This window comes from Argiope bruennichi, chromosome 5 (assembly GCF_947563725.1).
Source record: "Argiope bruennichi chromosome 5, qqArgBrue1.1, whole genome shotgun sequence".
In the NCBI taxonomy this organism is placed as follows: domain Eukaryota; kingdom Metazoa; phylum Arthropoda; class Arachnida; order Araneae; family Araneidae; genus Argiope; species Argiope bruennichi.
This window is the reverse complement of record NC_079155.1, coordinates 21,936,144-21,963,085: the sequence shown is the minus strand read 5'-3', so window position 1 is coordinate 21,963,085 and position 26,942 is coordinate 21,936,144. Positions and strand designations below refer to the sequence as shown.

The window sequence follows — 26,942 nt, the reverse complement described above, 5'->3', positions numbered from 1 at the left end:
AAAATCATGCTGTATGAATTGAAAGAGAATTATGAAACAGCAATAGAATTTCTTAATTGAATTGTGGTTAGAGAGAGATATTTTTATTTTAAATACATTAGGAAAATGAAATCTCAGTATGGAAATTTGACATATATTATGAAGGAAAAAAATAAAAGAGAAGAGAAGGAAAATTAAATTCTGTTAACAGTTGTAAGAAGTATTGTGGTTCGACAACGTTAATGGACAAGTTAACAATGTTGATAAAAATCACACTTCATGTGTCAAATAGGCACTCATTGTTATTCATATGAGCATAAGATTGCTGTGCTTCCTCAACACAAATTATGAACTACAAGGAAAACGATCTATTTCATTTGATTATATAATTGTTGACATGTTAATGATTAATCATACGTAAAAGGGAAAAACACACTTCTGTTCACGCGTAGAAACTTCGTGCATTGAATCTGCCTTATGATTTATTTCCTTTAAAATCGCACACCTTCTTTTCTACCCATAAATATTTCACACCATCATTGTCAGCATAACTGTTTATTACAAATTACTTTCAAATGTTGATTTATTGTATGCCGATCTAGAATGAATTCTGTTAACTTTTTCCTTATAGGTATATTGACAATGAAATAGCCGATTCTTTGGCTAAACGGGCAACTTTTGACCAAGAAACAGATATTAGCATTGGACTCATAAATCCTTGATTAAGCTTAGACTTATGGAAATCTATTGAAAATACGACAGGTGCCTGGGAGACCATAATGGAAGAAATATATATTAGGTTTTTATAAATGAATATCCCAAATTTCCAGGCATTCTGGAAAATGCGACAGGAGCCTGGGAGGTCATAATGGGAGAAAGGTATATTAGGTTGTTATAAATGAATATTCTAAATTTTCAGGCATCTCTTGAAAATACGACATGAGTCTGGGAAATCGTAATGGAAGGAAGATATATTAGATTGTTATAAATGGATATCCCAAATTTTCACAGTAATAGAGAGAAGATATATTAGGTTGTTATAAATGAATGTCCCAAATTTTAGGCATCTCTTAAAAATACGAGTCTGGTAGGCATCTCTTAAAGATACGAGTCTGGTAGACCATCATAGAAGGAAGATATATTAAATTTTTATAAATGAATATCCCAACTTTTCAGGCATCTCTTCGAAATACAATAGAATCCTGGGAGATCATAGTGGAAAGAAGATATACCAGGTTCTTATTAATTTATTTCTCAACTTTGCAGGACTTTAAAAGAACACAAAACAAAGTATAACTTTGTTGTTTATCGGAAATTTAAAATAACAGTCGCAAATTAAAGTTCAACACAATTATAAGTGTTCATTTTAAACCGCTCTAAAAACACTGACGATATCAAGGTGATACGATATATCTTCAGCAACTATGATGTGATGTTTTGAAAGCTTGCATATATGCTAGCCTTAAGTTTGACAAATCAGTTAATAGTAATTAATGTAACAAACATCTGCTGTTTGATGTAGTCCAAGAAAAAAAAATCAAATATTGTCATATGCTTAAATCTGAGTTGTTTTTTATTGGATTATTTTTGCTTAGGTTATTATTGTAAATATATTATTTTTACTCTTTATTTATTATATTAAAGTGATTTGTATTACGTATTTTATATTATTTCCATTTGTATTTTCATCTTATTCTTTCCTGGTAGGAGTTAATTCTGTCTTATAACCTTTTTTCTTTTTTTATTCTGAACCACGCATTAAGCCAGACTTATTACAATAACGCAAACGAGCAGTGAATAATAATTAGGATAAAAATGTCTGCTAGGTTAAAAATATTGCATTACAAATTGAATAAATATATGAATGAATATTTTTCCCTAATATCGAGTGTTCACTCTCTTTGAGAATAAATGTTAAAATGGACTTTAAATTATTGTTATCAGTAGAAGATAAGATATTTGCTGAATTTATATATTATGATAAAAGCAGCATAAATTTATAAAATTGTGATTTATAATAGATGAAAATACATGTTTATGTCATATTACAAACTTTTATCTCAACTTCAAGATCAAACACAACGAATATATTCTTTCATGCGGTGATGTATTTCAGATTTAAACTGTTTACCAATAACATTTTTATCTTCATTTAAAATGGAATTTTCATTGTTAAGTATGCTATTAATTATTAAAATTTACTGTTAATAGCATGGCAAGTAAGGGCATTTACTTTTACCATATCAGGGCATTTAATATGAAGCATATAAATATTATAGAGTAGAATCTGCCAAAACAAGCATAATTCGTTCTAGAATCTTACTCATAATGTGAAAAAAATAGAACGACGGGTTCCACTCCGAAAAAAAAAATACTAATATATAATTATGTAATTTATTATTTATAATGTAGGATTTTTTATAAGAGAATTATCTAAAGACATTTATCTTAGGCTACATTTCAAAATTTGGCTAAAAGAAGAAGCAACTTTATCATTATAAGAATTTGTTGCTAGTGTAGTCACAGCATTATTAGGGTGACGCTTCGTAATATACGATGCAATAATTTTCCACACTTTCAGCATCTCCCTTATATCACTAAAAGGTTATTGCTCTGATGAGTCTATTATTCATACCACTTCTGACTAAATCTCCTCTGCAGCTTTTTGGTGTGACACAGAATGCGTTTTCACAAGCATATCGGTAGTTCTGGCTATATTCTTACACCAGCTCATCCATATCGTTTCTATTCACCTCTAATTTTAATTCCATTAATTTTAGTTAGAGACAAAATCTCGTCGATTGTATACGAGATGATTTTTATGAATGGATTGAAAAACGTTCGAAAATAGTTATATTTTTGAATATGTGTGTAAAAAAGATTAAAAAAACATCTATAAAACCAAAAAATACAAAAAGTGGCTAAAGATTTAAAACGTGGAAAAAAGAGGACCGTAAAAGAAGAGTTTTTAGATAAAAAAAAGGATTAAAGCAAAAAAAAAAAAAAACTCTAATATAGAGATTTATCAAATTATTTGCTTAACATTTTGCAGATAATAACTAAGATATATATTACCCAGTTTCTGAAACTAATAGAACTAATAGTTTCTGAAGCTGTATTTCTATCCATTCTTTAAATATTGAGGTCTGATTAATAAATAACATGTAATGTTCAATTTTTTTTCCCTTTTCTTGTTTTTTTCTACTTTGTGAAGCTCTAAAACACCTATAAAGTACTTTTAACTGAATAGACTACTTGTTTCCTAATTGCAAAACACATTTAGAAACTATTATACCAAATTGGAACAAAAAATGAGCATTAGATTTTAATTTATGAGGTTTTTCGAAAGAAAACTCTACTAAAGACAAGAATTTGAGAAAACGGCATCTAAAGATGTAAAATAACTTTAAAATCTATGAAAATGAAAATACAAAAATCAGTGTAACTTCACAAAAATAGACTTAGAAACAAAATTCTAACTGTTTTATAAAGAAACTTATTCGGACATTAAGAATGTTAAATTTTAAAAAATCAGGATTTTGCAAAAAAACGTTCACTTTTCAATGTTTTCACCTACCTTAAAGCTTCACATGCGAACTCTCTAAGAGATACGCTGGACTAAGATGTGTGGTCAAAATCTTTTCTTTCTAGATAAAACGATTTTTTCCAAACAAGACAGACTAATACGAACTAATCCAGCATGTGACATCACGGTGTCTCTTCGCCAATCGTTATACGAATCGGACGTTACGTGAATCACTCTTTATTCAAGGTGTCCGTTAAGTGAGCTTTGACTGTACACTACGATCTTTAACCCTTTGCGCTCGAATGACTCTCACTCACCATTCAAAATGGTGCATTATTTTTACGTTTCATTTATTTATTTTGATTGTTAAAAATACCTGCAGAATATCAAGAAGATGTAAATTAAATAATTAAATAAACATGAGAATTCAACTTAAAACAATTATATATATATATATATAGATAATTGTATAAACAATTATATATACAATTATATATAGATGAATAATTATGCATCGAATCGAATTACTTTTTCTGAGAGCAAAAGGTAAAAAAAGGATTTATTTGAGTTCGAAAAATATACGTTTGGAATTATAACTGACGGTTTGTGAGCACAATAGCTCAAGCATGCAATAAAATCTCAGATTCAAATTTAGTACGCAGTATTTAGAAGAAAATTTCATATCTCTGACAAATTGCAAGAAAATCTTTCTACTCGAAGACAAACTGTTTATGCCTGTATCTGAAAGCAGTGATTCAAAATTTGAATAATTAATTGAATAAATTAATCCGTCATGCTCAATTGTATGTCACAGATTGTATAATAAATCGATCAAAAAGTTTACGGTTTATTTTTCTGTCTATCTTGCACATATGCGATAAATCAAAACGTATTAAACTGAATTGGTGAATTATATGAGTTTTTTTTCATATCAAATTTATATATGGTTGATTAATTTTGCATAATTTCATTTTTGGTAGATATTGTACATTTTTAGTACACTATCTACTAAATGATTAGTACACTAATCATTTGGTAGATATTATACGTTTTAGCGGATAGATCATTTAGTAGATAGTATACATTTCTGTGGATAATCATTTAGTAGATAGTATACATTTCTGTGGATAATCATTTAGTAGATAGTATATGTTTTTTTAGCGGATAGATCATTTAGTAGACAGTGTACGTTTTTTAGTGGATAGATAATCATTTAGTAGACAGTGTACGTTTTTTAGTTGATAGATAATCATTTAGTAGATAGTATATGTTTTTTTAGCGGATAGATCATTTAGTAGACAGTGTACGTTTTTTAGTGGATAGATAATCATTTAGTAGATAGTATACTTTTTAGTGGGTAGATAATCATTTAGTAGATATTTAGTAGATTTAGTAGATATTGCTTTATTTTTTCTGTTTGTATGTATATATATAAACATCTCTAAAAACGCAGCAAGTGAGACAAATAATATTAAATCTTCAAATGAACATTCTAGATCTATATCAAATTTTTGATCCAGCGAGTTTAAGTGAAAGTGGCCCAAAAATGCAAACTTGTTTCTTTGAACTAGATAATAAATTTAAATATAGAACACGCCGTTTCAGTGTACAAAAAATGTCTAGGGAATCACATTTCCACTATTTCTTTTCTTCGTGAGGATTGACATTGAAGTTCTTCACATTACTTGATGTTAATATTTCTGATTAATTACCAATTTATAAACTATGTCGAGTAATTCTTTCTCAAAGTGAATTAATTTTTTTCTAATCGAGTTAAAAAAAAATATTGGGATGTAGATAGAAAGTGCGAACTTCCGTCGTCTAGTAATAACTAAAGAGTCATGGCATTTTAAAATAGAAGATGTCGATTTTTGAATTTTGAATTTAAAATTATATCTGAGCGTTTGACTAAATTCTCTGAAACTTGTTTAAGGATTGAACTAACATTTAGTGAGATATGAAGTTATTTTTACAGATATGATAATCAAGGACCTCTTTACTTTTAATATTTGCTTTCCTATTAGGCCATCTGAATTCTTGGCTTGAAGTTAAGGAAAACATTATTGGTTACTGAGTTTTGTATTGTTTACAATATTAATTGCTATACTTGTCTTCTTATGTTAATAATTGTCCATTGAGTTTGGCCCATTTTTAAAAGAGGAAAGTCATTTTTTTTCCAAGAACTTTTAGACAATGTATTGCTTATTTTAATCTTTATATATTTGAAATTATCATGAATCATCAAAAATTCACGTTATTTTAGACGATAACATGTCTTCAAACGGCAAGAGGTATAAAGTGCGTAAATCCCATATTTCTAAAACGATTTTCAATTCGACTGCCAAAGATTCTTAGTGAAATCGAAATTAATGACACAACAGATGTTAACTAGAGTATTTCAATTTCGACAAGACAAAATTTCCATGTGTGTTTTCACAATATAATTTCGTTTCATGCAAAAAATTGGGATTAAAAAATATGTGTAGATGCTTTTAAACTCATAATTCAATTCATTCTTTCTGAGAATTTGACATATTACAAGATGAATTTTTAACCATTCATATTTTAATTAAATTATTTATAACTATTTATCTGTATTAATAAACATTTGCTGAAGAAAATTAAAAATTATTTTTTTTAAATACAAATAAAATATAAAACAAACAAACAAATTAAATTTTTTTCTAACTTTGTCAACGTTTTTTTTTTTTCCTTCTAATTATTGATAAATTAATTGGTTAAGAATTAGAATTATTGTTAAGAATGGAAACGATAATATTTCATTAAATTATTACTTTCACATTTGGTTATTGACGCGACAAAATAATTCTATAAGCAGTTCTAAAGCAAGCAGTTTCATTTTCATAACATCTCTATCTTTCAATCTTTAAGCGTCATTTCCTTAGTATGGTTTTTCCAAAATCATATCTGCAACACAATTTTATACATCAAAATAATTTCATTCAAATTACTTTATTTTATTTTCTCAAAGTCATGAATATCAATTTAATAGAAATAGGAATCCGTTCTTTTTTTTAAATATTGACTAAAAATATTTTATAACTATAAATTGTGAAAAAATTAGATATTTTTAGTAAATAGTTTTTTTCACTCAAGATAGTTTAAATATCCAAAACGGGGTACTTAATTTTATTAAGTACATTATGAGAATTCCTCAGAAGATAATAATGATTTGTTCAGCAAATACTGGAAAATAAATATAATAATAAAAAAACACCCATTTTTCAAAATTAAATTTTATATTTATGAACGGAAAAAAGCTATTCACAAATTTAAGTTCCTATATAGTTTAAATAGATACACAGTGAATTTTTTTTTATAAATTGTAGAAAAGCAATTATGGATAAAACGATCTCTTAAAATTGGTATAAATTTCCAATCTCTATAATGACATATGAGTATGTGTGCGCGCATGGCGCATGTGCTTGCCTGCGCATATATATATATATATATATATATATATATATATATATATATATATATATATATATATATATATATATATGTGTGTGTGTGTGTGTGTGTGTGGGTGTGTGTGTGTGTGTGTGTGTGCGTGTGTGTGTGTGTGTGTGTGCATACTGGAACTCCACCACAAAACAGAGCAGAAGGTGATAATGCGCACATTAGAGACTTTTTTATTTTTGGAATTTTAATTAATTAAAAATTAAGCTGAATTTCTGATTATTTCCAATAATATTATCGCAAGAAAATGAATTTTATGCTATTTTAAAATTTAAAAGAATTGTCTTTTTAATGATACAAATTTAATTATCTTGAGCATTTTTTCTAAATTTCGTCAAATTTAAAAAAAGACATTTTTTTTGCTTGATTTCTAACAATAACTTACATACACGCCATTTTCATTCTTCCATTAAATTTTATCGCTTGAGTTTCTTCCATTGTTGAAAATTTAGGAAGCAGTAATGACGCTGAGACGATACTGTCTCCATTAGAGAGGAACACGTACACATTAAATATAAGTTAAATAAAACAATTAAATAACATGTCATTAATGTCAGACAATTTGGCATAATCATGGACATGGTTATACCAGAACATTTTGTCTAAAATTAACTGTAACCAATATCTCTAATGAACCTACTGATGTCCTAAGATGACTAGTGTTTAATAAATTGTTCTTCAGACACTAACATTTAATAACTGACCCAGCGTTGAAGAAAAACTGATCAGATTATGCGCAAAGACAAGACAAAAATGATTTTCTAGCCCTATAATACTTGGCTAGTGTTCTGAAATCGGCTAAGGGGACGCAGGCGGTTTTTAAGTGGGATGCCTTATCATACATCAAAGTATTCTCCACACATTGCCCCCACTCGTTTCACATTTCTTTCGATCAAGAATCATGGCTTTCCCGAGTACCACTGAATTCGTAACAGGACAACGAAAAAAAATCGATATATTGATGTAAATGCCACAGAGTACTAAATATCGAATAAGTGGCTAGCGATGGACAATATTTCGATTAATCGATTTATAATCATTTTTTTTTCAGAATAAAAACTGTATCTTTCTTTCTTTTAAAAAAATCTGTTTTACTTAAAGCATTTTTCCAATAATTTCTCTGAAATTGGAAAAGTGTAATATGTAAGAATTTTTTTTTTTTTATTAATGTAGAAACTTATTTTAACAACTTAATAAATTATTATAAAATATTACGTAATATTAAACAATGTTATTTAATATTTCATAAAATTTTAAAATATTATATAACATTATATAACACCACGAAACCACATTTTAATTTATACTTATTCGTAGTTTATATGATAAGATGGGAAAAAAATGTTTTTTTTTAATATTTTTTTCCTAATATCCTAAGCTAAAAATCTTAAAAAGAGTAAGTTGCATCATAGAGAAAAAGATTATTTGTTTCAATAAATTCGAATTTTTTTTTAAATTCTTTAATCATTCTCTATATTTTATAACATTCTCAAAGCTTGAATAATATTCAATACCACAACGATAAACACTGATGAAAAAGAATCCGATCTTTAATCTAGATTTCACTTGAAAATTCTCGAATGGTTTTCCTCTTTTGCCTTTCAGATAAGAATGTCACTTGGTACGACCGATCAAAAATAACTTTGCGTGCGTATTATATAACTAACAACTCTCAATTTATATTCATGAAAATTCTGAAGAAACATACAAAATTACCTTTTCAACGGAAGATCTTTCGTAATTGTGGTGTTTTGCAGGAACAGATTATTCTTAAATCATTATTATCTGGAAAACAGAATTGCATGATCGAAAGTTTTCATGTGTTATCAGTATAATGATATCAATTTGTTTGTCATCTTTTTTTTCCACTTATTTCCTTTTTTTTAAACAATAACGTAATTTAAATTCAAGTCAGGATTATTTAAAAATAAATAAATGCATAGAATATTCTTATTGGATGGCGCAACATCGAGATATCTTTTGAATGCAATAGATAAAAATGCGCATAATAATTTCCTTAAACATCAAGGGAAGGCATAAATGTCAAGGCAATACCAAAATAAATTTCTATATTTTTCTGGAATATGAGTTTCATAGCAAATATAAATATGAAAATAGTTATATTTATATATAGTATTTCCATTCAAAGCTAATGAAAATATTAAATAATCTTGTAATAAAAACCATTATTTTGATTCACTTTCATTAAGTTGTTTATCCTTGTAAAGAATGAAATTTTGCAGTTTATTTTTCAGTCATTTTCAAAAAAATTTGAAAATTTATAATCTTATGATTTTTTTTATATTGTTCTTTCGTAAAATTTATTTTATTCGCATTAAGATATAAAGAAAATGTATAAAAAGGCAATGAGTTTAATTAAAATTTGATCCACTACTAGAGGTGCCATCTGAGAGAAAACTGTAAAAAAAAATGATTGAAAGATTCCATAATAATTAGAATAATGAACTTTAAATTAGAGAACAGCATTGTATAAATTGTATTGAATAAAACATTATTTATAGATAAAATATTTAGTGGCGTTATTTATAGGCATGCTACCTATGCATAAAGAATTGTTTAGTATCACAGGGATCCATAGGCCTTATACAAGTTATTATTTGTTTACCGCTATTACATGGGATTTGGTCGCTTTCTGTATTAGTGAGGACGACAAATGTGATAGCTGCGTGCTTTTTGGGATATTTTTTTTAGATATTAACTCTTAGATTTGGTTAATTTCGTTTCATCATTACATTCGGGATGAGTTTAGAAAAACACTTTAATTTTATGCTTTTGTATTTTTGCATACAAAATGATTGTACAAATTTCTATGAAATCAACATATATTAGCTATATGATAAAAGTACCTTTAGAAATAGGGAAAAAAACCACTTTATACCCTTTTTTGCCAAAAAACCTATTTTTTTTTTTTTTTTTTTTAGCTAAAAAGAGATATAAAGCTTTCTTTAGTTTAGATGTTTATCAAATGATTTCCTTAAAAATTTTCAGACAGCTGAAGACATATATTACCTAGTTCCTGAACTAAAAAATATAAACTGGGTTTCTATCTATTCTTTAAATATTGGGAATTATATTAAAATTAAATAACATGAATTTTTTTCACACTATGAAGCATTAAAACAACTATAAATATTTCTAGATGAATAGGTTACTTATTATCTGTCTCAATACCTGAAGAACATATTGAAAAATTAATACACCAAATTTGAATGAAAAATAGGCATTAGAGTATAATTTAGGAAGTTTTTCGTAAGAAAATTTTACCAAAAATGAGAATTTGAGAATATAAGATTTAAAAGCAAATATAAAAATGTGTAACTTCCTAAAAAATGGATTTAGGAGTAAAATTCAAACAGTTTTATAAATAAAATTGTTCAAACATTAAGAGTATTAATATATATATATAATAAAATTCAAACAGTTTCATAAAGAAAATTGTTATTATATTAGCTATTTCATTGCTCTTAATCTTTTACTTATTATGCCAATATTTCAAATCTGTGCTTTTAGCATTTCAGAAGTTGTTTAGATTTTTGTTTGCGATAGTAAATGAAATGTATGTCGGAATGAGAGTTTTAACCCTTAACTGGGGACTTGCGGTCTGTGAGACCGCTAGCGATGGATTTTCTGTTACCCCTATTCTATTTTTAGCTCAATTGAATGGATTGACCCTGTAGCTTCCTGTTTTGTGGTCTTCAATACACGTGCACTTTTTCAACCGATTTCAGCAGATGCTTTTTAAAATAATTCAGTTATTTCTGCGAGCGCGGTCTCTAAGACCGCATCTCCCTGTTAGTGTCCCAGTGATACACAAGGCTTAGTAGATGGCGCTAAAACTTGGGCCCGAAATATTATCCAGTTTACTGATCCTATTATGAAGCAGTGCTCCAGACACTTTTAAATGAAGCAGAAAGTGATTTGAGTGATAAGGATAATAGTACAGAAGAGATTTTCGATGAAAGCTCGCATTCAACTGATGTTGATATGTATGTTCAAACATAATTAATTTTTCAAGTGATAATGCATTTTGAAAAATTTATAAAATATATTAATATACCAAGAGATATATATACAAAATTTATTCATAGATTTTTATACCAGTTTTTAACCTATATGTTTAAAATGCCCTAGAAAACCGTGCTATGAAAGTCACACAAGCCGATAAAAAAAGGGCCAATTTTACCCACTGTTATTTTTTTTATTTTACATATAATTGTTGAATTTTATATTATATTGTCTTCTGTATACCTTCATATACCGTAAAAATAAATATGATTTTAAAAGTAAAAAGTAATATGTTTTTTCAAAAATATTATTTATTGTAACATGTAATTTGAGAAGAAAACGGTTCTTGCAACGCATTTACTTTTTTCATTGATAATATATTTCGAAAAATTTCTAAAACATATCTATATATCAAGAAAATTATCTGCAAAATATATTGGCCGTTTTTCATACTAATACATTCAATAGAAAATTTAATTTCAGTGTCAATGAAATGCGGGCTCGTAGACCACACCTCCAAAGTTAAGGGTTAAAAGGCCATTTCCCCTTAATTGATTTTTCATCAATTAAGGAGAAATCTTGTCTTTTTCCAGTTTAAAATAGACTATCCAATTCATTTGTGCTTGTTTATTTTTATATATACGATTCAATAAAACTATGCCTTCAATAAAATTTAGCTGCATAATTTTTTTATGTACAACATGCATAGTGATTTAGTGCTAAATCATCTCGTTTTGCATTATACATAACATCAACAATATAATATTAACTTTAATATTAGAAACATCTTCAAACACATGTACAGTTTTGTACATTATTTTTTGTTGAGTCCAAAATACTGCTTAAAGCAAAACATTGCTAGAAAAAGTAGTAGAAAATTTTAAAAGTAGTTTTAAAAAATCAAATTTCATCTAAAAAGAAAGATAATTATTTTTTACTTCATTGGGAGGGTTTTTTTAATGTGAAGTTACAATACTTTCGAAATATTTTAATTATACTTGTTGTTATACTTGTTAATAATAGAACATTTTGATTTTTGCAACACATTCCATTAGGTTTACTTCGAAAGGAGAAATAAACTAATCTCGTAATTTAACTAATCCCATAAAAAGTATTTAAAGAAATATAATATAATAACAATATCAAATCAAATATATATCTTATATCTTATCTTAAATCAACAATATCAAAAAATATATATCTTAATATAGCATAAGCAATACTAAAGAAATACTTAATTATCTAATATCTAATATTCCCCGAAATAATATTACCTAAATACTTCACAAAATTTGTCGTGTGCAAATATTGAATTTTCTGAGAAAAATTATTCATTTTAAGAAGTACAAGTTTTATAGTTTTCTACATCATTTTCGATGTGTAAGGATCATTTTGAAGTGTAAAATCATTTTCATGTGTTTTGATAATTTTTATAATTAAAATGATGTGTTAATAATAAATCATTTTAATATTTGCAGAATTTAATTTTGAATTAATTTTTTAATTTTAGTTTCATTAATTCCATACTTGTAGTATCGCCTGATAACGAACTCAGAAAAATTAATTAAGAATCTAGATAATGTTATATTAATAATAAAGAAATAAAAAATTAAAGAGTGAAATTTTTTAAACGGGAAATCCTATGTTCTGCACACTTATGAAAGCGAGTGTCTAAACTTGGTTTCGGAAAAGAGTAAAATGAAATAAAATATTTAATTTCAGCATAACAATTTTAAAAAAAGATCCTAAATTCAATCATACTGCTTCAAATCGCGCGGGGGGGGGGGGTAGATGATATTACGACCATTGACACACTTCGAGTCAGATTTTCGCTAGATTATAATTTAGTTTATTTACTTTGACGTTCCATTTGAAATCAGCCCTAGATCTTTTTTTATTGGGACGGATTTCGTAATTTGAATTTTGTTTTAAGAACTGCGATGACACCTTTTCCCTATTCACACGACATCAACGTGGGGACTTTTCGTCCATGACATTAGATTATCTGGGGCTGCAAGCCCTCTACGAGCAGAATATTTAGTGGAATCGGGTTTCAAATTTGAAACCCTCCGACTCCGAAGCTGAATAATCGTAGAAAACTAGTTTTCTACAATTGAATTACTCGAGATTAGTAGGAGGCCATATGAGAGTAATTGGTACCTTTCTTATTGCTACAATTTTTGAAGTTTTAAATTATGGTAAATTCAGTACTTGAATTCCGTAGAAAATTTTTTTGTCAAAGGTGTCATTATAAGATTTAAACGAAATACAGTGAATCTCCGCCAAATATATATAACTAATATAATTAGCAAGGAGTCATACGACAAAGAAGTGCTATCCCTTGATACCGAATAAGATTAAGTTCATAAACATTGAAAAATTATTTTATTAAAGATGTAAGATGTATTTTCATCACTAATCTCTTCAGTAAATACTGAAAAGCTCCATTTTCGGAAAATGAAATCAGATTTATGACAATGCAGCATCCGAACTCAGATATTAAAAACAAAATCTTTTGTATCTTTCCATTTAAACATTGAAAAATATCGCAAAATAGCGTCATATTGGATATTCTGAAATACAAAAGAATCAATTCTAAAGAAAAAAAAATCTTATTGATATCGAACTTAGCAGTAAATGCAAGTAATTTTTATCAGTAGTTAAAGTACCAAAACATAACTTTTTAAATTAAAAACTACAAAGTAGAAAATAATTCTACCTTTTATTCCTTAAACAAAAGCAAACCTACAGCATGTTTTCATTCAATTTATTTGCTTAAGTTTATCAAAATCAGCTGCGAAAAGAATTTGATAATTTTAACTTCACAAACTTTGCTGTTTATCAATGCACAGTGAAGAAATTCAAGTCGGTATTTACAAAAAGCACTTCTTGAAAGATAAGTACTTTTTACGCTTGTCCCAGTTTTCATATAAATCAACAATATCATATAAGAAAGTATACGAAATTATATCTATCTAGATCGATGATTCTTCGAGTGAATTTTTTTATAAGCACATGGTAAGAAAAGAATAAAAATCGTGGTTTATGATTTATTTTTTTAAACCGGAAATGTTTTTTATATGTATTTCTTTGCAGACTTCTTTCACGATAACAATTTTCTTTCATGATAGCCCTCTTTATTTATTTCATATTCATTTGTGTTTAAAACTTATACATTTAATTTTTTTTCCTCCATTTTCATGGATTCGATATTTTAAGAGAAGTTTTCATTTAAAAAATAATATTGCACTGAATTTGTTTGAACCCAAGATATTTTAGATTAATCTGCTAGTTACACATTTTGTCGATAAGTTCTCATTTGTTTTAAAAAAGATTTTGTATCAGTTTTTGGAACAATTTGTGATCAAAATCTTTAAATTTTACACATGCATTTTCGTTGTGTGTGACAGAATATTATTTTAATATTTTCATAATTTAACTACAAATAAACAATAAAAATTTTTTAAGTGTTATTAAGTAATAATGAAGAGCAGAATTTATTACTTTAAGTATATTTTTTTACCTTTTAATTTTGATATTTATTATTATTGAAACTAACTAAGGACAATGGAACCAATGGAACGGATGAAAAAATTCATTTAATTAAAACAGTATTATAATTATTATCAGAAAATTCTAAAAATGTAGATTATCTTCAATAAAACATGAGTTTAGAAAGGTTTTACACCAGGTTTTACCACCAAAACTTTAATACACCAGGAAATAAGTGAGAATTCACTTACAAAAAAAATAATCATTACAATCATTAAATAAATTAAGTTAGATAAAATTATTTTCTAAATCTGTGGTAATTTAAAAAGAAATTTACTAATAAAATATTATGTTCTTAATAGTATACTCAACAAAACGGAGCGATTTTTGAGCAATTTTAAGTAATTAATGTAACACTTCCTTCCTGTCATTAAGTAACACCTTCCTCTCCTTTGGGTGCAAATTTTATATACAAGTGAAATTTTTGTCACAAAACATTTAACATATGCAATTTATTCTTATTAATTTTCTGAGTAATAAGTTGGTGTTCATAAGAATGGATTGATAGATTGCCAGTTTTTATCCAATTGAAACATTTTTAATATAAATTTATAGTTTTATTGATATAACGATATTCTAATATTATTTTATCAATTTTAGTATATATCTAGCTAAATGCATTTTGAGATGACCTATTCACACACACAAAGATACAAAGAACTGTTATAATTTTTTTTCAAAAATTAAACTAAAAGCTGCAACATTTGTGTATAAAATCATTTAAAAAATGGGGAAAGCACAAATAAGAGAAATCTAAAACATGAAGATTCATCTAAATTTCGATGTCTTATTTTTGACGATCGCAATGCAGTCTTGTTGTATACTGCACATGTGGAAAAGTATAGTTACAATTCGAATATAGCGAAATGCAGTAAAAGTTATTGAAAAAATTCTTTATTAATACTCTTTTTAATGATTTAGAACATAAACTGTTTATATTATGCTTTAATATGAAAGCTGAAAGTTGGTGGTATTCCACTGACTTTCTTCAAGGTGAAATTCTCAATCAAGCTGAAGCCAAGCTGGGAAAGATGGGGCTCTGTTAATGGGTCACCGTTTAAAAAGGACCAAAGGAAAAGCATACTAAAACGGAAACCCCAGGCTCGACAATTAGCTCAATTGTACTAAATTTCTTCAAAATACAAAACAATAGAATCAAAAGATGATTAATTTAGTGATAACAGCACTTTTATTCAATGTTTTCATTAATAATGGGTGAACAGCTGGTTGCCACTGGCTGTTAGTAAATAATTAAAACAATATTAATAACTGAAATATAATTCAATAAAATTTTAACAAATAGAGTTTAAAAATTAATTTAATGAGTTGTTATATTGAGAACCCTTCTAATAAATAATATATATTATTAAATATAAGTATATTTACTAAAAAATAAAGATATATATATATATATATATATATATATATATATATATATATATATATATATATATATATATATATATATATATATATATATATATATATCACTACTTATAAAACTGAGTTACAGTATTTTAAATAAAAATTACGAAATGCTCAGAAATTTTCTCATTTTCAAAAATAATAACACACATATATATATATAATGAAATACTCACCAAATCCAGAAAATAATTTTGCAATGACAAGATTACGAAGTAATGCACAGTAGTTGGTATACCACTTGCTTATACTCACAGCTCTTTGTCAATGATTTTGCAGCTGTTCAGTGAAAACTGTCTATTTCTAAGAACCACATTTGATCTTGCCCACAGTTATAAATCGTGCCAGATCCATCGATAATTCCAGAAATCATTTATCCTTTTTATTATAAAGGGAAAAAAATTGACAAGGGTTGAAAATGCAAAATCAATTTAGAACAATGGAACATCACTTACAATGAATTCATACTTTTCTTTTACGTAAAACAATCCACTTCTCTCTGCATTTTAAAAGAACGAGAAAAAAAAATCATCGGTATCATTATGCCCATCAGTAATCGCCCTGATACGTTCCTGACATAAATAGATATTCACTTTCCTGGTAGGGTTTTTTTCCTTTATGTGCGTGTCATTCAATTACAAAAAATCATCCTTTTTCAAGTTGCTAAGTTGCGCAACATGTAATTAAAGGTTTTCTCATAGAAATTATATAATTCTTACAAATAGCCTTTAATCTTACTTTCTGTCAAACTGTCTTTAATTTGAATGACATGAAATTATCATGAATTATGAATGCCTCTTATGAAATTATGCTTATTATGAAATTATTAAAGAGAATGGAATAATCCCGAAGAAAATTGTTTATTTAAGATATGAAATTTAAAAAACTGTACTTTCTCTTATAAACTGATTTTGAACAAATTTGTTGCTTGCTTAAAATCTTTTTATATAGATCAAACATTAAATGCTATTCAATTAACTTGCTGTACTTTAGTTAGAATTCTTATCGGCATAGATATCCATTGGCATAGTTAGTTTGGCAAATTAATTAGACGAATCAGTACTTTGATAGCTGCAATTACTTTGAAATTAGGGACTAAAAAGCGAATGTTAATCCCTAACTCTGATAATTTTTTTAACATGCTGTATATCGTCACACTAAAAAATAATACAATTTGTATGCCTAATTTTTAAATACATTCACACTTTTTAAATACACTTCGAATAAAGTTTGAGGTCTCGAAGAAAAGGATTAAATAAAAGTAAAGAAGAAGAAAAAATACTGGCAATATATGCAAAAATTTTCAGCATTAGAAAATTTTTGAAGTTGCGCTTGCATGCTTATATAATATATATGCAATGTATGCAAAATCAGCTTTAGAAAATTGTAGAAGTTGCGTGCGCTTCATTTCTTCTGAACGCATTTTATTATGAACTTTAACGCTGAAAAGAAAGTATAAGCGTTTATATATAATATGTATGGAATATATGCAAAAACAGCCAGTTTCTAGAAACTTCTCGGCTTTATTTCTTCTGAATTTATTTTATTATGAACTTTAACACTGAAACGAAAGTATGAGCCTGCATATAAAACATATATGCAATGCATGCAAAATGACCATTAGAAAATTCTAGAAATTGCTCGGGCTTCTATTCTTCTGAATGCATTTTATTATGAACTTTAACACTGAAGCGAGAGTATGAGCGTATGTAAAATAATATATTATATGAAAAATCAGCATTAGAAAATTTTAAAAGCTGCGTGTACTTTATTTCTTCTGACTGCATTTTATTATGAACTTTAACACTAAAACGAAAGTATGAGCTTATATAAAATAATATACTATATGCAAAATCAGCATTAGAAAATTTTAAAAGCTGCGTGTACTTTATTTCTTCTGGATGCATTTTATTATGAACTGTAATGAAAGTATGAGGTGGTATATATAATATATATGCAATACATGCAAAATTAGTATGGGAAAATTCTAGAAGCTGCGCGCACTTCATTTATTCTGAATGCATTTTATTATGAACTTTAACGCTGAAGCAAAATATGAGCGCGTATATATAATATATAATGCACGTCTAGGATTTGCTAAAGCAAAATCAGCTTTAGAAAATTCTAGAAGTTGCTCGTGCTTTAATTCTTCTGAATATATTTTATTATGAACGCCGAAACGAAGCGTTTTGCTTTGTCTTTATTTTAGCTTTTAAAGCTAAATAAATTGTTTTATAATAAAACTGGACAGAGAAATGACGATAGATGGCAAATTTTTCTTTTTTTTTTTCGTCTCGGTACAAATTAAATCTACTGTCTCTTTCGGAAAACCGTCAAGGGACTTTCTTTAGATACTATGTTCACATACAAATGCTACACTTACAGATGATCTCCTTCCTGAGAATTTGTCATTAAAATCACGAAAAATAATATTAACATGATCAATTATTGCATTTATTTATTTACTAGCTGTATGAGGATCAGGTAGTGTGTGACGGATTATTGATCGCTAAAATTTTCAATTAAATATTTTATGAGCTTAATCTCGTAATATCGTTTTCAGAAAAAATATTTTTAAGCTTCAGACAATAATAATCATATAACTTATACTATTATAGAAGCCACGGACTATTCTTTTTATCAAATGTGGAATTATTATCATTATTTTTTTTTTAAATTTTCGATCAGTTACTATAAAATTTCAACTTTACATCAAAACGCGAATGTTATAAAAAAATGATACAAAAATAGTTTTTGGTGAATCCAAACATGTTTTTTTTTAAGAATAAGAGTTCAGAAAAAAGAATAATTCAGCATTGGTGACTTATTTTTTCTACAACATATATTTTTATACTTTATGTAAAACCTCAAACGATTATTCAGTAAAGGTTTTATAATATCTATTTTTTTAGTTTTACTTTCAAAAAGGATTACAAAGACATAAATAATAATATTTTGCTTTGTTTCAGCCCACTAAATGTATTCCTGAAAAAAAATTACGAAGTCTTTTGGTACTAAAGAATTATATTCAGTGAAATATTACTGACTTTGCACTTTTAAACAAAAATTTAAAAATATTTCTGGCTTCTTCTATCAAATCTGACCGAATTTGAATGTCACTATTTCAGAAAATAAACAATTTCATAGTTTTAGTCTTGAGCAAACTCTGCGTGATGATTGACATATCTTGTTTTAGACGGTCAAGATAATTCTCTAAAATTGGACAATGATATTCAAATTTTCATTACTCATTCAATTTTTGTTACAATAGGGTGGACCCTCCTTTTTACTTAAAATTATTCGTCTTAAGCGGTTAGCTGATTCGTCCGGAATATTGTCTATATTTAATTTTCTTTAAATTGTGGAACAAAAACTTCATCTCCATGATTTCGTCAAATTATCAAACGTTAAATCTGTGTTATTTTAATTTCTCTTACATATGCCGAATTTATTGTGTACATGAAACTTTATAACTTATATATATATATATATATATATATATATATATATATATATATATATATAACCATGTTAATAAAATAAAATTCCCATTAATTTTCCAAAAGTTGCATTTTTTAAAATTTTTATACCACCACTCAAGACAAATTTAGTCAATTAAAAAAAACTTTAATTTTTATGAACAATATCATGACAAAAAACTAAATACTTGTATCTTTGAAATCCATCTTTATTACAACTAAAGATTTTTGTTCTCTTTTTCTTTCTCCAATGGTGACATTTAAAGGAATTTTTTTTGTATGATAGTTAGAGTGTGCAAATAAAAAAAAGTAGAATTTTCCAAAAACTGCAGTGAAAAAAAAATTAGAATTAAAATTATCAGTCAATGAGCAGTAAAATCTACACTACTGGTCAAAAGTATTTCAAGTTTGAGATATTTAACATTTTTTCGAGAATAAGTCCCCAAAAAGTAATATATATATATTATTTAAAGCGATATTTTCTAGTATAAATGTGATGGAGAAATTTCAAACTATTGCGAAATCCATTGTGAAGCAATCTTCTGCAGCGATTGCGTTATCCCAGTAATCTATACTTATAATAAAGCTCAGTGTGTGTGTGTGTGTTGGTTCTTTACAGGCCAGACTGTTTGACCTACAGCTACCAAATTTGGTACATGTATACCTTGGAGGTCGGGAATGTGCACCTGCGGTTCCTTTTTTGAATATTTAATTACAATTTTAATTATTAATTAAAAACTAACTTTCCCGCCAAAAAATCTTTTCACTTTCCCCACCACCAAATGAGTAAAGCTTCAGTCCCCCCCCCCCCACACACACACACTAATGAAGCTAGGCTTACCAGTTTTCGGCCGATTACTTCAAACGATTCTGTTTATTTTCTTAGTGTTTGATGCATTTAAAATTAAACATTGTTAATAAATCGATCTGCTCGTGATGAATCTGAGAAAATTTTGTTGATAATTTCTTGAGATATTACATAAATTAGGAAAGATATTCTTTAGTGCTCATAAAGTTTAAACGCTGAGTGACTCTATTTTCATTAATCAGATTATAAAAAAATGCTTTGTTTCAGTAAAAAATATTATTATATTAATTGCAGATTAATCCTTTCCACTTTAATTTAAAGCATAAATTCTGCGGGAGCTAACAGAAAATGAGAGAGATACATATTACGTTATGACTGAAGGCCTTTATATTATTATGAGTAAATTATTTGACTATCAAAATTTGAAGTTTTAAAATATTTTGATGAAGAAGCTATTAAATTAGGAATTGCATAAAATATTTAATTATTAAAATTTTCATGAACATTAAGATTGGCGAACCGGCTGGTCACCATAGGCGGCAAGTTTATAATAAAATCCCTCTGACTGCGAAGGATTTCATTTCGTTTGTTGCGCTGTCGAAGTGCATTCGCTGTGCATTGCTTTTCAATTTAAACTGTTCATTTCTTTTTAAAATATCTGAATTAACTTGTGAGAATCGTCAGGCTGTTATTTTGATACATCAAGAAAACATTTCAAATGTTAAGGTTGCTCATCGTGTTTTACGCCTCATAAGTTCGATTGTTTCACGCCTCATAAAGAGATTCAAAACCGAAGGAGCTGTAGATAAAAAATCTAGAAGAGGCCATCTGAGGTTATCTTCTAAACATGCTGATGCTACATTAACACGATTATGCCGTAAAAATAGATTTGTAAGTTCTGCTATACTTACAAGAGAATGGAATGAGTCCACGTCTGCCATTGCCTGTCCCAGAACAGTTCACAGAAGGTTCTGTGAAGCTAGTTACAAAGCACAAGGACAAAGAAAAAAACTAGTACCGATGAAAACAATGCGGAAAAATCGATTGGAGGGGGCCAAAATGCACAAAAATTGGAGTATTTTGGAATGGAGACGTTATATTCAGCGACCAAAGTAGCTTTCCTTTAATGTCTAACAAGCACGACCACGTTTGGCTAAATGCAAGGGAGAACATGAGGCCAGAATGCCTGGTTCGTACATCAAAATACCCAGAAAGCTTAATGGTGTGGTGGTGCATGTCATATCAGTCAACTCGACGACTACATTTTATACAGGGAACCATGAATGGTCACAAGTATGTTGGTGTGCTAGAGGATCAATTGCTTCGAAGTGCTCGTGACAAGTTTCAAAAGCAGAAATGGATATATCAGTAAAATCTAGCACCCTTCCATACATCGGAAAAGATAAGACAAACTTTAGAATTAATTTTAAATTTCATTTCAGATCAGTTCTGCCATTTATATCGAAACATTCGTTATTTTAGGTTAATGCTGCATGTACAAAACATGGTTATTAATGTTCTCGCATTGCCAGCAAACTCACCAGATTTAAACCCCATTGGGAAATTATGGAGTATAATGGGAAATAAAATAACTGAGAATAATCCCAGAACAAAACGAGAACTTCAAGAAATAATAATTAAAGTTTGGCACCATGAAATACTGAAAGAAGTGTTGCATAACCTTGTGGATTCCATGTCCAACAGAATGGCTGCTCGAAGCGAGAAGTGGCCTAACCAAATATTAAATGCTTTAGAGATTACATGAACTATTTTTAATCTTTTCTAATCAAAAGAACCTTAAATCTTTTTTTCTTTTTATTATGGGGAACCAAAATGGATCCCAGTACTGATAACCTGTACATTTTGTTTCTATTTTATTCTTTTCGAAATTAAATATTTTTTGTTCAATAATTTAATTATATCTTGCCTTTAGACAAATTTAGCATTTTGACTTTAAAATATATCACTTTTATTTTTGAAAAAAAAAAGTGAAATTTCTGAAACTTGCAATATTTTTGACCAGTAGTGTAAGTCATTAAGTACAACTGATTCAATAACTTTAAAGTAGTACATCATAATTAAATGAATTCGAACATAGTTTTAAATTTTATATTAAAAGAGAAATTTAATTTTATATTAAAGAAAGATTTGATTGAAAAGAGAAAGTTTTTCTCAGAAGAATTTTCACATAAGGAAAACGTGTATATCGAGCGACAGAAAAGGATTTTCTACACGAGCCTAAGAAGAAAGTGATCTTTAATTGAGGAAAAGATTAATGGGCAGTTAATATTAATTCAATCTTCTTGTAAGTGATCAGCAAGCGCACAGTGTGTAGAAAATAAATTCGAAAAACTACTATTCGATTTACTTTGATTTACAACTCAGTTAAAATTCAAAACCTCTTCCTTTTACATATTTAATATCATTGTTTACGTAATATAATTAGATGACCTTTCTTAATATCAGCGAACAAGAGATAATCTTATTAGATAATTGGTGTGAATCTGTGACTCACAGGCGATTAACACAGCAGTCAACATCGTAATTAAGGATAAACAAAAGAATGAATATTCCAAACTGTTACATCTGTTTGCTTATAGAAGTTCTGGGAGTAGACTTCTGACCAATCTGGATAGAGTTGATAGAGTTAGTCATAAGTGATCAAAACGCGCACGTTTCAGGTGGTAGAAAATAAATTTTAAAAAAATTAGAAAAAGGTTACTTTGTTTGCAGTTCATGCAAAATTCAAAACCTCTTCCATTTGCATATTTAACACAATTGTTTATGCTTGTGATTCGGGTCATCTAATTAGATTACCCATCTTAGCTATAGCGAAGAAGTTGCCTAATTAGATAATTAGAGTGAATCACAGATGAGTCATGCAACAGTCAACATCTTAATTTATATTAAACCACCGGATGAATATTCCAAAATGATTCATCTGCTTCTTTATAAAAGTTTTGGGCGTAAGTAGAAAGATCCTCACCAATCTTCATACGAATTAGATGCAATTAGTTGAAAATTTTAGTAGTATTTTTGATATGATTCAATACAGTTTTAATTTTAAGATCATTATGCAAAACCTTACGTTTGACTTACCTTGGATATTTAGGATTAAATAATTTGCAGATAATGGGATGCTGACTTGAGCATCAAATTATTGAATTTTAAATTTGTAATAAAGTAAATGTATTAAGTAATTTAAAATATAAAAAAGGCTTAAAATGAAAACTTTAATTAAATTAATTTAAACGCTTATAAAAGCTTCAATGTCTCAAATACCTTTACATTATTATGGAAATTTAAATAATAATAAATGTTCCAAATAGAATGTGTCATTTATTTATGAAGTTATAAATTCATAAGACAAGGAATTAACTTTAACTGTTGATTTTATAACACTCACACTTACCTTAAGCTGGTAATGATTGCTGGTCTCCAAATAGGGCACCATGAAATAAAATTGGTCGAATGTCATATATTTCTAAACCGAAAGGTTGTATTTGACTGCTAATTTGAAAGTTTATTTATAAAAAGCATCGGTACGGTAATGTGGTGAAAGCTTATAAGCCAATTAACAGCTACGCTACACGAGCAATTGCTTTTGTATTGTGGTCATGTTACTGGGCTGCAAACACAAGGTCCCAGGTTCTATTCTCGCTCAATCCAATTCGCTACATTGGTGACCTCGAAAGATGAACCTTCAACCTTCGTACAGCTGTTGTGGCGCCATCTACCCACAGCAAACCAAAGTCGTCAGATTCACTTGGCGTAGAAACGCAAAGTCGTCAGACTCACTTGACGCAGCAACAGCAACCACTCACCCACACACGCTCGCCATAACGCTTGGCACTACTCAAATGGGTACAGGCCCATTAGAATCAACAGCTAATGCATCACCACTCAACAGCCATATCGTTCGACTCACTGGAGGGAGAGTCTGTGGTGAAAGCTTATAAGCCAGTTAACAGATACGCTACCGAGCAATTGCTTTTGTATTGTGGTCATGTTACTCGGCTGCGAACCACAAGGTCCCAGGTTCTATCCTCGCTCAATTCAAATCGCCACAGTAATCTGTAGTGACCTAGTGTATTTCTTTCACAATTTTTTAATAGTTGCTCTTGCTCTTGATGGACTATTTACTCTGTAGTTCAGTTTTCCCCCAAACTAGGTGATTCGAGCAGTTGTTCCAAAATCTCTGGTGTGTATCGAGACTTTACACAAGCAATTCCAGTAGTTAAGTACTTCCCATGTCTAACCTTTGTATCGAGAATTCTCACAAGCAGATCCTGTAGTTAAATACTGCTTAAGTCAACTGCAATGTTTGATCACCAATCTATGTCTTCATTGATTCAATAAATGCATGGATATTAGGATGATTGAGGATATGATTTACATCAGGTTAACTGCGTATGTTTGCATTCTGCCTTAACTAATACCCAAGTCAAGATCAATGATTGGAATGCTTCATTGATTCAATATACTGCATGGATTAGAATGACTGAGGATATGGTTTACACTAGGGTGACTGGGTACGTTAGCGTTATGCGGTAATTACTACCCAAGTCAAGATCAATGATTGGAATGCTTCATTGATTCAATAAACTGCATAGATTAGAATCTAAGGGTATAGTTTTCACTACGCTGTCTGGTAGGTTTGCACTCTGCGTTTATTACTACTCAAGTCAAGATCAATGATTTCAATGCTTCATTGATTCAATATACTGCATGGATTAGAATGACTGAGAATATGGTTTACACTAGGGTGACTGGGTACGTTAGCGTTATGCGGTAATTACTACTCAAGTCAAGATCAATGATTGGAATGCTTCATTGATTCAGTAAACTGCATGGATTAGAATGACTGAGGATATGGTTTACACTAGGGTGACTGGGTACGTTAGCGTTATGCGGTAATTACTACTCAAGTCAAGATCAATGATTGGAATGCTTCATTGATTCAGTAAACTGCATGGATTAGAATGACTGAGGATATGGTTTACACTAGGGTGACTGGGTACGTTAGCGTTATGCGGTAATTACTACCCAAGTCAAGATCAGTGATTGGAATGCTTCATAGATTCAATAAACTGCATAGATTAGAATCTAAGGGTATAGTTTTCACTACGCTGTCTGGTAGGTTTGCACTCTGCGTTTATTACTACTCAAGTCAAGATCAATGATTTGAATGCTTCATTGATTCAATATACTGCATGGATTAGAATGACTGAGAATATAGTTTACACTAGGGTGACTGGGTACGTTAGCGTTATGCGGTAATTACTACTCAAGTCAAGATCAATGATTGGAATGCTTCATTGATTCAGTAAACTGCATGGATTAGAATGACTGAGGATATGGTTTATACTAGGGTGACTGGGTACGTTAGCGTTATGCGGTAATTACTACTCAAGTCAAGATCAATGATTGGAATGCTTCATTGATTCAGTAAACTGCATGGATTAGAATGACTGAGGATATGGTTTACACTAGGGTGACTGGGTACGTTAGCGTTATGCGGTAATTACTACCCAAGTCAAGATCAGTGATTGGAATGCTTCATAGATTCAATAAACTGCATAGATTAGAATCTAAGGGTATAGTTTTCACTCCGCTGTCTGGTAGGTTTGCACTCTGCGTTTATTACTACTCAAGTCAAGATCAATGATTTGAATGCTTCATTGATTCAATATACTGCATGGATTAGAATGACTGAGAATATGGTTTACACTAGGGTGACTGGGTACGTTAGCGTTATGCGGTAATTACTACTCAAGTCAAGATCTATGATTGGAATGCTTCATTGATTCAGTAAACTGCATGGATTAAAATGACTGAGGATATGGTTTACACTAGGGTGACTGGGTACGTTAGCGTTATGCGGTAATTACTACCCAAGTCAAGATCAGTGATTGGAATGCTTCATAGATTCAATAAACTGCATAGATTAGAATCTAAGGGTATAGTTTTCACTACGCTGTCTGGTAGGTTTGCACTCTGCGTTTATTACTACTCAAGTCAAGATCAATGATTTGAATGCTTCATTGATTCAATATACTGCATGGATTAGAATGACTGAGAATATGGTTTACACTAGGGTGACTGGGTACGTTAGCGTTATTCGGTAATTACTACTCAAGTCAAGATCAATGATTGGAATGCTTCATTGATTCAGTAAACTGCATGGATTAGAATGACTGGGGATATGGTTTACACTAGGGTGACTGGGTACGTTAGCGTTATGCGGTAATTACTACTCAAGTCAAGATCAATGATTGGAATGCTTCATTGATTCAGTAAACTGCATGGATTAGAATGACTGAGGATATGGTTTACACTAGGGTGACTGGGTACGTTAGCGTTATGCGGTAATTACTACCCAAGTCAAGATCAGTGATTGGAATGCTTCATAGATTCAATAAACTGCATGGATTAGAATCTAAGGGTATAGTTTTCACTACGCTGTCTGGTAGGTTTGCACTCTGCGTTTATTACTACTCAAGTCAAGATCAATGATTTGAATGCTTCATTGATTCAATATACTGCATGGATTAGAATGACTGAGAATATAGTTTACACTAGGGTGACTGGGTACGTTAGCGTTATGCGGTAATTACTACTCAAGTCAAGATCAATGATTGGAATGCTTCATTGATTCAGTAAA

General features: G+C 29.0%; 1 protein-coding gene across 5 annotated transcripts in view; it reads right to left on the bottom strand.

Moving 5' to 3' along the window:
• The window catches only part of LOC129969372 (retinal-binding protein-like), a 58,636-nt gene extending 42,068 nt beyond the window's left edge, over nucleotides 1-16,568 (bottom strand). For 3 of the 5 annotated variants that reach the window (XM_056083919.1, XM_056083922.1, XM_056083925.1), the window contains exon 1: nucleotides 16,168-16,469. The gene's annotated coding sequence lies outside the window, so the exon portion shown is untranslated. Of the gene's footprint in view, nucleotides 1-16,167 lie in introns of all 5 variants that reach the window. The other 2 variants (XM_056083920.1, XM_056083923.1) reach the window with 2 other exon arrangements.
• Between the last annotated feature and the right edge of the window lie 10,374 nt (nucleotides 16,569-26,942).